Here is a 15,401-nt window from a genome sequence, read left to right as displayed (position 1 = left end):
TTCACTAATCCCAAATCAATCTGTTTGTTGGCTCAGAGAAAGGTCAGGTGCTCCTCAGATGGCGGCCAGCAAAACCATCCCTGAGGGATCTGCATCCCTTTCTGACACAAAGGGCAGCAAAGGCTCTTATTGGCTGTGATGGCCACTCTGGCAGATGAGTCACCACACTGCGCGTCTCTCCCTCAGCATGTGGTTTTTCTCATAGGAGGGAACAAGGATATGAACATTTTGAGGAAGCAGAAACAGCTATAGACATTTTTAATAACTAACTTCAGCATCTAGTATGTACCTTTGGAGGAGCCAGCAATAATAACATACAACTGATCTGCTAGTACAAAAAAATGAACCATTCTCAACTCTGCAATGTCCTGTGCACACTGCAGAGGATACAGACTGCAAACCAATCGAGACAATTCATAAACCCCAAATCTATCTTTCAAACTTGCTTTTCTTGTTAATTTCTCTGAATCTCCAAGAATTGTGTTGAGGCGCCTTCCATGGCATTATGTTTCTTTCTCTGACTAAACATTACAGATGGACCACTGTGGTGAGAAACAATTACTCTGGGGTTTAAAAAAAATACTGCAATGCTGGAATGAGGGGAGACGTGTGGAAACAAGTGGGAGATCCGTTCAAAAGGGATAATAGAAAGTGCTTTTTTACATGGCAAGGAATTTTCTGCCCCAGGAAATATCAAGGCAGATATATCAGCAAGTTCAAAGGGGTTAGAGAAGGTAGGGAAGGATGTGTGCTCTACCAGCCCCAGTCAGTTACCATGGATGCTAGGACGAGTGTGAGATGAATAGACTGCAAATAGTGGCCAGGCTTGCATGCTCCCCCTAAAGATTGTCTTTTCCTGCCACTGTTGAAGCACCGTTAGCTGGAGGAGATGCACGATCACACTGACCCAGCAGACCATTTCCTTTATTCCTATGATCTTGGTAAAGCTGATGGGAGTTGTCTATGCAATTGAATTTCCTCAGTCTTTATTAGTCTTTTGTCATCCCAACTGCTGCTGAAGATGAGTTTTGCATTGCTTTGCAAAGAAATTCACTTTGCATGCTTGGCTGATGGTGGTGTGCATTTATTCAAACTATAGACATGTGTTTCTGGTCACTCGTCCTATGGCAAAATAATTTCATCCACCCTTTCACATGGGCAGTCTGTGCCAAAGTCCTCTGTTATGGTGAACATTGTCCCCCTGTAATGCAAACACTGTTAGGGAACACAGTCCATCTATTAGCATACTGTGCGAGTCACTGTTGGGCAGCGATTCTACATCCTGTAGTTGCTTCTAAATCATAGGAAAAGTTGAAGACTTGCAAACCAAATGAACCATCCTAGAGGCAGAGTGCTAGGCATCTACTACACCCTGCCTTGGGACTTTGCTGTCTTTGGAGAGTTTTTCTTTCCCTCTGACTGTGTCTACATTTGTGCTTTTGTTTGGAGCAGCAGAGCAGTCTGGAAGTGAATCCCCTGGTTGTCTCCACCTACTGCGTGTTGGTTTGGACAGTAGAGCAGTTTTGGTGCATGCTACCTAGATGCCTTTGGAATGCTAACCTAGATGGTCCACTCCAGCAAATGTGCTTCTACCTGGCTAGGGACATGGGGGTCTGAACCAGTGATGACTCCCTAGAATAGATTCCAGTCAAAAATGTGGACAAGTTTGGTCCGAATGACATTGTGGACCAGCCTAAATCTAGGCTGAAGTAAACAGTTGAACTGCGTATATTGTACTTATGGGGACCTCAGTTTGGATCTACTCCTTTTGTGCTGAATGACTTGTTAATGTAAACAAAGCCTCTCTCTCAATTAATGGCCTTTGTTTCTATGCTGTATTTCTTTAAGATCAATAAAGTACATTAACATTAATAACTTGATTTCATGGATCCAAGTTGTGAAAATCTGGCTTTTGTTTTTTTAAAAGGAATTGGAGTTGAAAATCCTGGGAACTTTCATGACGATACTGAAGGAAAATCTATATGATTTGGACTCTGACCTCATGATGTAATGGCTTTGTAAATTGAGTGTTCTGTCACAGGAAAGATTCAAGTCTTCTGTGGTCAAGGACAGGAAGCTGGAAAACTTGCAACCTGTTGAAAAATGTGTTCCCTGTGTCTCCTTGCACTACGTGAGCCTCGTGTCTTCAGAAATAAGACTTTTATGAGGAGGAGGAGGAGGGGAAGCATGAGGTACAGGGAGGAGAAGGACCTCATCAATCTTAATCTCAGAAGTACTCACGCAGTAAGTGTTTAAGCATGTGATTAAGCCCATTTTTACTCAGTGAAGCATTTCAGCGCATGCTTTGGGTACTTCGCGGTTGGGGTGAGTTAAGCACGTGCTCAGGAATGCTGATGGATCAAGGTTTCTAAGCTTGTCTTTGCAAGTGTCCTGTGTCTGTTTGTACAAGCTGTCCCAGTAACTTCTCGTGGCTAACGTTGGAAGGGCTCCCTGCTCTCCCTTAAGAGCCAGACGCTGGATGGTGAAACTTAGTTCAAACTGTTAACCTGAATTTGGGAGAAGCAGTATCTGGAGTCCATGCTTTAAGCTGTAATGGAAAGAAGTGCTTTTAAAGGAAGAGATGCATTTGTTATTTGTTGTATTTGAGGACACTGAGCTAAAAACACTTAAGAGATGTATAATAGTGAGTGTGCTTGTGCTCTGTATCAATACCAGGACTTTGTGTAAACTTTGGGAATGGCACTTGGGAAGAGACAGAATGACCCTTTCGACATTTGCTCCCTTCCCTTGGATGTCCAGGTGGAGCTGGGAGAATGATGCAGGCAGGGAGGGCCAGGCGCAGACACCAAACCTGCAGGGCTGAGAGCACCAACCATTCATGTGCTTGGCGAATCTTACTTGATTCTCAGTTGCAGGCAGTGAGATCAGCAAAATAGTGGGATCTCTGGGCTACCCAGAGCTGGAGAACAGAGCTAGGAACTGTAGAAAGGGTGACCGCGTAGAGAGGGAAAGCTGCACTCTGACTGAGCAAACAGTAGAGGCAATGGAAGGGTTAAAGGTTTGTCTTCTCTTCCCGGACACATTATTTACAGTGGGTTGCTTTCCTTTTGGAAGGGCCCACTGTAAAAGGAGACATTCCCAGCGTTTCCGCGGGTTAGACCTATATCGCATTACGGTTTTCTTTCCTGGACTCTTGACTGACACAATTTCCTGAAGTTGCTCTTCTCTTGGGAAGGTGAACTCAGGAAAGAGTAGGAGTTTGCTAAATATCCAGAGCCTTGGAAGGCAAAATCATGGTGATGGCCTTTCTAGTCATAAGGTCAGTCCTCAGTGCTGCATCATCCTCTACCTCCCAGTGTAGGGCAAGGGCTGGGAAAGGAGTGGGGGAGGAAATCTGTCAGGTTTAGTAAGAGAGCAGTCTGTAAACCCTTTGGAGCCGCTTGCAAAGGCCATAGCACCGACCACAGGAGCAGCGCCTGACTGCAGCATGCAAGCAGCCATCTCACCTGGTGGCCAATGAGGTCAAGGGCAGTGTTGGCTATTGACCTGGATATCCTGATCTCTGCTATTTGTTAAGCCACCTTCATGCCTCCAGGACACAGCAGACAGCGTGTTCACCCTGGTAAGTGTTTCCTTTACTGCTTTTTTCTTTTTCTTAATGAAATAAATTGTGGCTTGGCATTAAACCACAAGCGCTGAATGAAACTGTTCTGGCTTGTTTCTCCTGTCAAACACCTCATGATAGTGTTTTTCTTGATGTTCAGTTGCTTGGAAGGAAAAGAAACTATCCCCTTCTCATCTGCAACATATCCATTTTTCACAGGTGTCTTCTAAGCAGCTTGTATGGAACACCCAGCCAGCACACTGCTGTCTTCAACACAGTGCAGGACACCCTGAAGCAATCCTGTATCTGCACAATCCGTAGCTATCCCAAGATACTTTTCTGACAGGGATATTAGGACTGGGAGGTTTGGATCTGACTCATCCCACCTGAAGCCCATCAGTGCTCAGGGTGAAGATGCTCCTGCAGGAAGAGGAGGAAGCACACTCAAGAAATGTTTACTATTACTGTTAAATGACAAGCTGTCCTTCTTTTCCCTCCCCTTCCTTGCCATGGAGATAGTGATATCTGCTGTGGTCCTTGCTGCTTTCTTTTTCCTGTGTTGATCTAGAGTAAGACTTGCTGCCCTTGAAGGATGGTCTTAGCCCTGAGAGTGGCTTTTATTGCTGAGCCATTGACTTTTGATTCAGAGCATGTGCTGATTCATGCCCGCCGTCACCCTGGGTAAGTCGCTTGGGCTCATGTACCTGGTAATGTGGGCACTCTAAGCATTCCTCCCTTCCCTCTTCTTTGCCACTAAAGCAGGATTGTTTAACTTTCATTCTCTGTCCTGTTGACTCTCATCTGAAGTTATCCAGCTGTGGGGGTGTTCCTCATGACTTCAGAGCACAGCACTTATGTCTTTGGTCTAAGTAAACTTCATGGATCCATTACAAACATCTGAAATAAGCAACGAATTTCATACTCAAAAAAAAAAGGTGAGTGGACAGATGGGTTTTCTTTCTGTTGTACTTTCCCCCTTTATGAACTTCTCAACACAATTGTCATGATATGAACATGCAAACACAGCAAAAGAAGTTAAAATAATAAATTGCCGTCTCTACTGTATAGCAGAGTCAATGCTTTTGTATGGGGTAAGGAAACAAAAAGCCCTTTGTCCTGTCAAAGGATCCTCATTGATATTAATCTAAAACCCCAAATAATTTACTGATCTACAATTAGGAGGGGTAGCAAAATGGACAAATGGGAGCTGTGAAATTGGGCAAAATGTAGCTGGTCCTTGTGCTAGAAACTGATTCCTCTGGCTGCTGGATCCACTCTTCTTCCGGTTAATTGATTCTGAGAGACCATTTTCTTAATCAGGGCTGCTTTCAGAAACCACTTATGGCACACTGATGAAAAGGCCAAATTTGTGAGTAAACATCCTAATAAGCAGGTCTTGACAGATGGTTTGTTGCTCAAGCCCCGCGTAGCCCTATAGCTGGTGTCAGTGTCTCCCACAGATGTTTCCCAGGAGAACTTCCCCACAGCGTACTCAGGAGCTCTCAGCTTTCACAGGACACCCGTCTGCATCTCAAGAAGGAGCCTCAGTGCTTGCTTGACACATTGCAGGTATGTCTTTGGGAAAAACACAGACTTTTGGAAACGTGTTCCTTGTCGCATAGATAAAATTAGGCTCCCAGTGGAGCCTATTGGTGACTGAACAGGGTAAGCAAAGCTGTCTGTGTACAGCAGCTGCTGCTGCTATCTCTTGGTCCACAAGCAGTGAGAAATGCCCAGTGTTACATGAAGCAGAACAAGAAATCTCTTTTATACTTTAAGTATCCTTCAGTCCCATTTGGTATTGTTTCATCTCAATCTTTCCAAAACCTCTCCGCTTTGCCCCTTATTTTCTAGCAAATTTCATTTAGGTAGTGATTTTCCAAATAAAACTCTTCCTTTTCCCCCATTTCCTCTGTCTATGAGTCTGATGAACTGGTCTGAGCCCACGATGCTGCAGTCACTCGCAATATCAGATGTATAGTCCTCAGGCAGATCGTGTATTTCCATTAGAAGGTGATGGATAAATTACAGAGATTTTACCTCATTCTCCTGCCTTGAGGAGCTTGTGGGACTGTAAGATAGTTTGTACCATCTGCCTTCCAGATCAGGCGATTTAGATTTGACTGATTTGTATCTACCTGCAGTGTTTCTGATGGGCTGTACAGCCTATACAGCTGTATATGAAACAGGACTGAGGTGCAGAGGCTGTTGTCGAGAGGGAAATGGCTACGGCTGCCCCTGTGAGGGTGTCTGTTAGGAATGGTTTTCAAACAATGATTCTGTTTTGGGAAGCAGTTTAGTTTTGATGAAATTAGACTGAATTCCCTCCGAAGTGGAGTAAAATGCAACCAGGTAGAAATTCTGCAGAAGGCAATAGTGCACCAGCTTGCACTGTAGGTTGTCTCAAGAGCTGATCTCTGGAGCGCTGAGCTTCTCAGCTCAGTTTCATGGGCTCTTCATCTGGGGGTTTCTTGTGTTTCCTCCCTGAAGTGGTCTAACATCTGGGACTCCCCAGACTGAGAAGTGTGGGAGCACTGAAGTCCCTTCTTGCGAAGCAGCCTATTTGGCAGCAGGCTGCCCCAGGGCCCTGGAAACCTGAATGGTGGAGGAACCTGATGGGTTACCAGGCAGGAAACTCAGCAGGTTTCTGATGTATGGAGCCCTGTGCGAGTTTCATGGGAACCTGGGCAAAATTGACTCACCTTGTTGAGATTTTGCTGAATTGGTGAATTCCTCTGAAATGCTGTTTTGCCTGAAACCTTCTGAGCAGGTGCAGTATCTTCAGCTATCTTTTGAAGACAGAGACAACATGTTCCCCTGAACTTTGCTGCATGGGTCTTCTGGGAGTCAAAGAAGCACTCCTCTTGGCTATTGAGCCCTCTGCCAGTATTCACACTCTTGAAGTAGCGTCAAGGAGGGAGGATACAGGAACTTGGCAGTGATGACTGAAGGATGCTGGCAGGCTATTCTGATCCTTAGAAAATCACGGTGTTCTCCTCATTACACTACACCTCATCCACCTACTCTGTCTTGTCCTATAGACTATAAATTCTCCGTACTAAATTAATTCCCCAAGTTCTCTGTTTGTTTTCACAGCCTCTAGCTGAGTTTCCTAGGTGCTACCCTAATATAAACAATAATAAAGACTGCTCTGTCCTGCTGCAAACCACTTCTGAGGATGTTCCCTCTAATTCTCTTCCTTGTTTAGCATTGTGTCATTAAAAGGCATGAGGTGGTTAATTGGAGGCTTACAGCTTTTGTGACTGATGCAAACCAGTGTGTGTGTGCAATTGCTTGCTGTAAACACGCAGGTGAATGCTTTAAAATAAAAGGAGAAGAGGATGCAGATGGCCACGAACAGAAGGTTCCCTGCAAAAGGTCACAGGAAAACGTTAGTGATAGGGTTGCCCTGAAGCTGGGAAAAAGAACCTAATACCTGGACAACTGGTGAAGAGCCTGGCTAGACCACAGCTTTGTTCCCTGAAGGGGGCTGCTGCTTCGGCAGAGACTCCTACATCAAAGCTCTCATAACAAAACACATCAGAGATCGGTATCACCCAGCCTGTGGCACTGGCGGGAAATGGATTGGTTGACAAGTCGGAGGCCCTTTCTGGGCAGATGGCTGGGTAGGAGTCACTGGCTGCTTGCAAAATCTCAGAACGAGCCTTTAATCTGCCTGTGATACTGTATGTTTTAGCAAGCATCTAGATGTTTATCTCGGCTGCATTAGTCACCAGGAGAGTCTGCTTTCAACTTTTTTTCTTCCATACCTTAGCTGCAGGCTTCTTCCCCCACTTTTGGGAGGCTGTAGGATTCACAAATTTTTGTAATTTTGACAGGGAAATATAACAGGGACAGGATTCCTTGGTGATACTCTGCAGAGCGTGTTTAGTGGTGTGACTTTGCTTGTGCTCTGATAGACTTACAGAGCCTTACCCGGGGAGCCAGTGGTCTGAAAAGTCTTATCATGCTCCAAAATAAATAGCTCTGTCTTGAACAACTACAAAGCTGCACTTCTCCCAACCTGATGTTAAATGCTTTGCAGTGCCGAAGGTAAACAGGATCAATCAATTATCTTCCCAGGGACCATCTAATGGCAGTCCGCGAATCAAGCTTGGCTTTCGAGGTCATTTTTAGTTGCCTTGGGGAGTACAAGCCAGCCAAATTGGGGTCTTGCTCTGCATGTGCAGGCTGAAGATTGCAAGGTTGGGTCTGGCAGGGTGTGTTAATTAGGTGGAGCAAGCGTAAATATATCTCTTATGATGGGGTCTGCAAAGTGATGAAGCCTGAGCATGCAGACTGGCCATCTCTGCTCTCCGTCAACACCAGTATTGCCATAGTGCATCTTCTGGCTTGGCCAAACAACAGCTTGATGCTGCTTTTACTTCTGTACTTTTGTACCCATGGTGTATTGTTTGTCTTCTTTTGACTATGCCAAAAAAGAACTTGGCTCAGTGGGGAAACCAAACTTCCAGCAATGCCTGAAGAATACAGACGATTTAATAGTCTGAAGTTTCGCTAATTCAGACAGTAACATGAGCTCAGGGTGTTCATCTGAGGCCCCGCTATAACTTTGCACATCATCCGGTGAGATTTAGAGCCTACCAGGTCATGGGCTGTGTATGCAATTAAAAAGCTCCTTTCCCCAAGGAGTTCACAATGCAAAGACAAAATATTATCCTCCCAATTAGTTTATTGCAGCTGACTGGGGCACAGAAGTCAGATTATCTGGGGGCAAGCTAAGACCATTCATGTGCCAATGAACTTGGAAAAGCATTTCTCACAACATCTGGTTTCAATCAATTTGTCATTAGTTCAGAGCGCCAGACCCATTTTCTGAGACCATTAAAGTACACAGCACTGACACGGGGCTGCAGCTGTAATCCAAACATGGGTATCCAAAGTAAGAGTCCTGCTACCTCTCGCTGGTGACAGCGTAGGGAATGAGCATCCGGTGGCCCAGCTCCTTTTCCGATTTGAGAAAGCCTCAGGCTGGACCATCGCCTCCACTTGTGCCATATGCAGGTTGGTCATATGTGTGGGGTCTGGGCAGACCTTAGTGGGGACCCAGTCTCTGTGCGTTAGGGAGGAAATTCCCTGACAAGTGTTACAGAAGTCTTTGCAAAGCCTCTTTCCTACATGAAGCAGGCTCCTTCCCCGGTCTGCCTCTGCATTTTGCTTTTGGTGCTCCAACCACCTTCTTGTGCAAGCAGCCTGTTGCGACTGTGACTCTGCCAATATGGGAACGTGCCGAGAAGAGCCTGGTTCATTTAAATGTATGCAACCACAACTCATGCTTTTACAGCATATATTCAGTGAAGCAATGCCTTTATCTGCAATACTTAGCCTTTATCTAACATCTTTTCAGTCTAAAGCTTTTTTTGAAACGCAGATTAAGTAATAACAACGTAGGGTAATTGAGTGCATTTTTTCACAGTGACATAACGATACTTATCTATGGCTACTGAAAAGCAAGGATAACATACTATGTGAATACTGTATTATCTTGCTTCTGAAACAGACCAAGTTTGGCATTAGGGCTTAAGTAATTGAAATACAGCTCCTTGTACCAAAGCCTGTTTATTTATAATAAAGCCTATTAAGTCTTTCTAATGGACATTGCAATGTCTGAAGCACTGACATGACTGCTGACTCTTTGCAACCTGTGATGTTGGTAGCTTAGAGTGTGGTGATCATACCATGTAATAACTACATCTGATGCGCCTCCTGTTACGTGAGAGCAAAGCCCATCTCATCACGAGAGGAGCTGATCTTGGGGATCAGTGTTTGTAACGTGTGTTACTTTTTTGGATGTCAGGTGAGATGCAGTTCTGAGCATGCTCTGCTTAGCATCGTCACGGCTTTTGCGGGTAATTAGTTATAACACCGTTGCGAGCAGACCTTACAAACCCACTGGGTGATTTTATTTGCATTGGAGGCCTGGTGGAATAAAACAACAGGCTGCCATGGCGAAACAACCTGGACTCCCTTTGAATGTTACTGAATGAGGAGGAAAACATAAATTAACACCCTCCTCCAAACCCTCAGACACACGAGTCTCTTCCACAGCAAAACAGCCTGTGCATCTTCCAGAAAAAAACTGGAGGATAGATGGGAAAACACCTAGTTTTAAATTGACTTACTATCCAAACTGGTATTTGAGTCCCTCTTGCATTTGTTCAGGCAGAACGTGATGGTGTGTCTCTGGATAATTTTCCACCTGCCTGTTTTGAATATCAGATGGAAGCATTTAGCTGGTGAGCTGGAATGGTGCCAAGATTTGCAGGAGCCTTTTCTCCTGAGTTCTGCTGTTTTTGTAACTACTTAGAATTATTCAAGCAGGCTCCTGGCTGGCACAGGGTAAATGCTGAGCAACGCGACACGACACAACTCTTCATATGGCAACACAATTCCATAGTTAAGTCAAGGAACAAGCTACTAGGGCTTATTTAACTGTAATTCAGAGGTTCTCAAAGGGCCAGAAGGGTACTGATGTTTTATGAACCTGCGGAATGACACTAGCCCATCGGCAAAGTCAATTCAGAAACTGAGAAAATCGTTCACACCATTTTCTTGTTGGATTTCTGTGCAGTGTATCCCAGCGTGCATGAAAACCCTATTGCTGAACATCACTGAAAGCTTCTTATTCTCTTAAGCATCCTCTAATAGGGTGGAAGTTGGAGTTAACTCAGACAGGTAATGTGGCACTTTGAAGTTACTGAATCTATTAAGTGTTCAGCTGTACATATACACACACTGGGTAACTGGGATACTGATGTTAGGACCCCTGCTCGGCCCACCTATTTGTCCCTTGTGCTGTTTGATTGGCATTAATCCTGTGGAAGGGGGTAGGGGTGCTGTCAACTCCTCTCCCTAGTGGAAAATGAGTATGATCAGGCCCATTCTCACATGTGGTTGGTATCTCCACAGTGCAGGAATTTGTTAGCTTAAAGCTTCTCTCTAAATTGCGGGACAGCTCTTCTCTGATAAGCTGTGTCTGCCCTGCATGTGAGACCTCAGACACCAAACAAACAGTGCTGGCATCAGATAATTCTCTTTAGAATGCCATGGCCTTAGAAGTACCCTATCTTTTGAAATGCAATGTTTTCTTCATGGGTTGTTTACATCTTCCTGCAGTGACTTCATGTCATCTCTTAGTTCTTCAGTGTCTATGAAAGCTTAAACCACTGATCCTAGAAAGTATTTACAGGATTGGGTTTCTTTTTCTAGGGCTTTTGGGGAATGACTTATCTATAATTCTCCCTCCTGCTCCTGAAAAGTCTGATGGAGTGCTGATGGGCAAAACAGGGCTTGCAATCTAGTAGAGGTGTAGCATTTCTGGAAAAGGCTTCACTTGGTGGTGTGCTCTGAGGATGAATGTTATGGTTGATGAGATAGCATTGGGAAATGACACAGGTGTTCTCTTGCTCAAAGTGTAAAGCCTTAGGTCTGCTGGCCTCGAGGCGTGATGGAGATTTCTGCTTACTGTCTTTAAAACATAGGGTGCAAACGGCCATTGTAGAGATCATGACCATTTGCAATTTGAGGGAAGACCTGTTATTTGGGCTGGAAACCTCTAATGCTTAGGAAGCTGTGAGCAAACAAGACTGAAGCTGGCTGTGTGAAATCTGAGAGTATGTCAAGTGTAAAAGAGAAAGTACCAAAAAACTGACAGTTTTGAAACTGTTTATCTAAGTTTCTTGCATGGCCCCTCTTATCACAGCATCGCAGCACCTCCCAGATGCTAATACATTTTATCTTCTTGCCAACACCCTCACAGGGTTCCTATCCCTATTTTACAGTTAGGAGACCCAAGTGCAGGCGCTGAGTGATATGCCCAGTGGCACTTGGGATTTCTGTGGCAGATCAAGGAATGAAGCTCAACTTTCCCATGCCCCAGGCTAATTCCTTAACCCTGTGTGATCCTCCTGGAAATGAACAGAATGGCTTAGCAAAATTCAACAGTATATGGAAATAATGCTCAAATACAGTATGGGAGAGCCCATCCCGACCTCAAAAAATATAAGTATTGGCATTTAAGCTTGTTTTTTTGGAGCGAGTCGATGCTGTGCAGCGGTGAGCTGAAGTTGGCCCTGGAATGAGTAGAGTTCAGCTGCATTGAGAAAAGTTTATTAGTGTGGGTACAACACAGTGTGCTGGCCACGCTGCGCCACTTTGGGGGCTGAAATGATCTGCTTTGCACAAGGCTGGGCATGTGGACCTTGCGGCCTGTGCAGAGCAACTGGGATTTCAAGCTCTCTCATCATCTTGGGCCAGAGCTGCATCTCCTTGGCTGCTGACAGGCCAGTGGATTCTCCAGTGTGGTTTGCCCTTGCGAAGGCCCTGTCCCAGGAAGATGTTTTGCAAAAGCTCACTTCCAGGATGGATCTGGCAGTTTCAGCCTTCGAGCTGCCAGTTGCCCGTGAGTTACTCTGAGCTCTTGCTCCTGTCTTACTATCCCCCTTCCATCTCTTGATCCCTGCTTTTCCCATTCCTACAGCTGCAGAATACCTTCATCATAACAAAGTGTTTTAGAATCACAAAACATTGGTGATAGGGAATTAGTAATACAGGGAGAGACTGCATATTTAATGGATCCAGGTTATTACCTAATAAGTGCCTGTTTCATTCATTGATAATGTTTAAACTATTCGAAATTGCAGCACCTAATAAATGCTACTAAATAGTGCCATGCCCACAACTTGATTGCTATAATCCATCAGGGAATGTGTTTCAAAATGTCAGTACTTCTCAGCAGTTAGCTGGAAAACAGGTTCTTAGCATGAGTGTTGGGATAATCTGGTGTTTCTGATGCTACTGGGTGTGTTAGATGCTGATTCTGGAATGGTGACTGCACTTTCTTTCCTACTCTGTGCTGTATCTGTGTCCAAAGCCCCTTCTAGGAGCCAGAGTAATAATGTATAAACACGCAGCCAGCTCCAGGCTGAAGCCTATAGTTTTGGTTAGAAGGATAAGTGAGGTTGCAGGATGAAAGGAAGGTGAAGACAAGCACAGGAGGCAGCAATCTCCATTGGCTGCCTGCCTACTCCTCGCTACTGTTCATGGTGGTTTCACTGAACAGGCGAACTGGTGTGCTGTCAACCGGGAATGCTGTCAGCTCCTCAAAACCTTCATTTCTGAGGGCTTGCTCTCCTATGCACACTCAGCAAGTCTCCAGCATGAGCAAAAAAATCTTTCATTGTCACTGTATGGCAGGCAATGCATCACAAAGTCCTCATTTAAGAAGATCCTAGATGAGTGTCTCATTTGCATGTCTAACAAAGCCTTGGGTAATCACCAAGAGGACGCTGGACTCAGTTGAAAGACTTGGACGATAGCGCTAGTTATTTGGAAAGAGGCATCTGTGTAGGGTGATTCCTTGATCTGCCTCAGATTTGAGGTTGTGTGCTCGTCTTGCAAAAGGATGTTGCCGCAGCTTCACAATGTATCTGGAAATTCCAGATTTTTGTGGAAGGCATGGGATCGGGAGCTGGGAGGTCCGGGACACCCTACAGCTTGTTTTCTCAAGCACTCTTCTGTAGCTAAAAAACAATATCAGGAGTGCAAGGTCTTCTCCAGGCAGCAGCAGAGGAGAGGAATAACCGGTGGCGGCTCGCACAGGGGAGCTCATCAAGGAAGATTCTGAGTCCAGATCTGGCTAGTTGCAGCAACTGTGTTATGACATTATGCAAAGTCCTTTGAAGACTTCCTCTTGGCAGAGCCTGCCACATCCTCACAGAGGTAAAGCAGGGAACAGTCTAAATCTTGTCAGGGATCGTAAAGCAGTCATAACACTGGCTGCAAAATGATCCCCTTTCTAGAAGAAGAAAGTGAGGTTGTTGCAGGCCTGGTAGAGTGGGAGATGAAACTCTTAGCTACATGATGAGTGGTGCAGCAGGGGACTTGAACAGGCTAGCCCTGGCCTTGAGATGCAAATGAAAATAAGCAAGGAAGATGGGTTAAGATGTCCGGAGAATGGGGATATGAGCAGAGTGCAGTCCTTACACAGAAAGATGCCTTTTTCTGAAGTTCCACGAAGCATATTTCCACCTGAAGCACAATAATCTCTATTTCCCCACAGCTCTGTTTTTTTTTAATCTCATGAGTCACAGGGATGGTTTTGCTTATATCTGCTGTTGTGTATCACTGGTAACTCATGAGGTTATCGTAAAATGACTACCCACATCTGGGTCTGATCATGCTCCGACTGTGGACATGACAGTGGCGTTGCCAGGAAACTCTCTGGGCTTAATTTCCTGCCATTCCCCCTCATTTGGGAGTGTCACATCCTCCAGGATGATCAGTGGACCCCGGCACAGAGGTCCTTAGCTTCACAGAGACATCTTTCACACTTCAGACCATCTACTTCCCCACCATATGCTTCTCACGCTTACCTTTCCTGATAAAATATGTCCAAAATTTCTCTGTCCATGTTTGTTCCCTCTCTGACTATTAAACTCTGAGGAAAGTTGATGGAAAAAATCCTATGGGTGTCTGAAAATATTGCATCAACCCCCCTTTTTAATTTTGATTTACATTTCTTCAGAATGGGTAGCATTCCTTAGAAACAGCAACATGCCTTCTTCATCATCCCAGCCCTTTTAAAATAAAATGGAGAGAGTGAAATGTTTTGGGCAACTCTTCATTTGTAAACGCTATGGCTTGTGTTTTCTTTCTGCTATCCACTAAAATATTAACATTTTCTGCAGCAGGACCTCCCTCTGCAAGTTTTCTAGAAAATGTCATGTTGTGCTGGGAGTGAGTATGTCCATGTCTTGCTGTTTGTGCTGAGCCGTTCCTCTCCTTGCAGATTACAAAGCTTTGCATGGAGCAGAGAGATGATGACTGTTCTGGGAATCCCTCCTTGTCTCAGAAAAACTCCTGTTCTCTCATCACCCCACAGGGAGACTTCAGAGGTATTATTGTGACTCGAGCTATGCCCTCCTGGCACTGGGAATCCTCTATTTTCATTATGGGTAAAAATGACCTTTTCTAGGGGGAATGATTTGAAGCAGGCATTGAATCCTCCTCCTTCCTGAACCAGCTTTCATAAATAGCAGGGTACAAACACAAATTGCTTAGTGCTTGCTGAAAGACAATCAAACAAACGTGTTTAAAAAGCCAAGCCTCCACCATGGGTTTCGGTTGTGCTGTAGGTCCTGGTGGGCCCATTGTGTGGGATTGTGAGTTCAGCCGAGAGAGACCGTTGTTTCATTACGAGGTAGTTTGCCTGGGAGACACTTCAAAATCCTTAAAACTGACAATTTACCCTGCTGATTGTGCTAGCTGAGCTGCCGGCGCCTGTGTGCTTAGTGTCGCTGCACCAAGTGAAAGGCAGCGGTACCGCACGGCACAGGTACCTTTCCCTCTCCTGCACTCCCCAAGCAGGAGAGGATTTCATTTTTTCAGATGTAGTCCATGTTTTCTTTCTTCCTAAAGCGCGTAGCTTAGAGGGAAGTTTCCATAGCCCTGGTAGTTCAGGACCATTGTAATTACTGTCGTCCAATTGTGTAAAATTATGTTCTTTTAGTAATCAAACCTTAGACTGCTTTTTGCTACTGTTGCCTGAGAATAATCATAGGTCGGTATTCAAATGGTATGAATTTGGTTCTGGGTTGGTGCCTCATCCCGAGCTATTGCTGATTCTGTGGATTTGCTGCATTCGCACCACAAGGGTGTAATAGACGGCTCTTTGTGGCAGGCTGGCAGCGCTCTGCTGTGCCAGGTGCTCTGTTTCTAACTAGAGTGGGGGTTTTTATTTTTTTAGAAGAACGACTAAATTAGCTCATAACCTGTAATCGGTATTAATTCCTTTGAATGTTCTTGAGTGAGTTAT

The sequence above is a fragment of the Chroicocephalus ridibundus genome, chromosome 4 (assembly GCF_963924245.1).
Source record: "Chroicocephalus ridibundus chromosome 4, bChrRid1.1, whole genome shotgun sequence".
NCBI classification, from domain to species: domain Eukaryota; kingdom Metazoa; phylum Chordata; class Aves; order Charadriiformes; family Laridae; genus Chroicocephalus; species Chroicocephalus ridibundus.
This window is presented reverse-complemented; position numbering follows the sequence as displayed.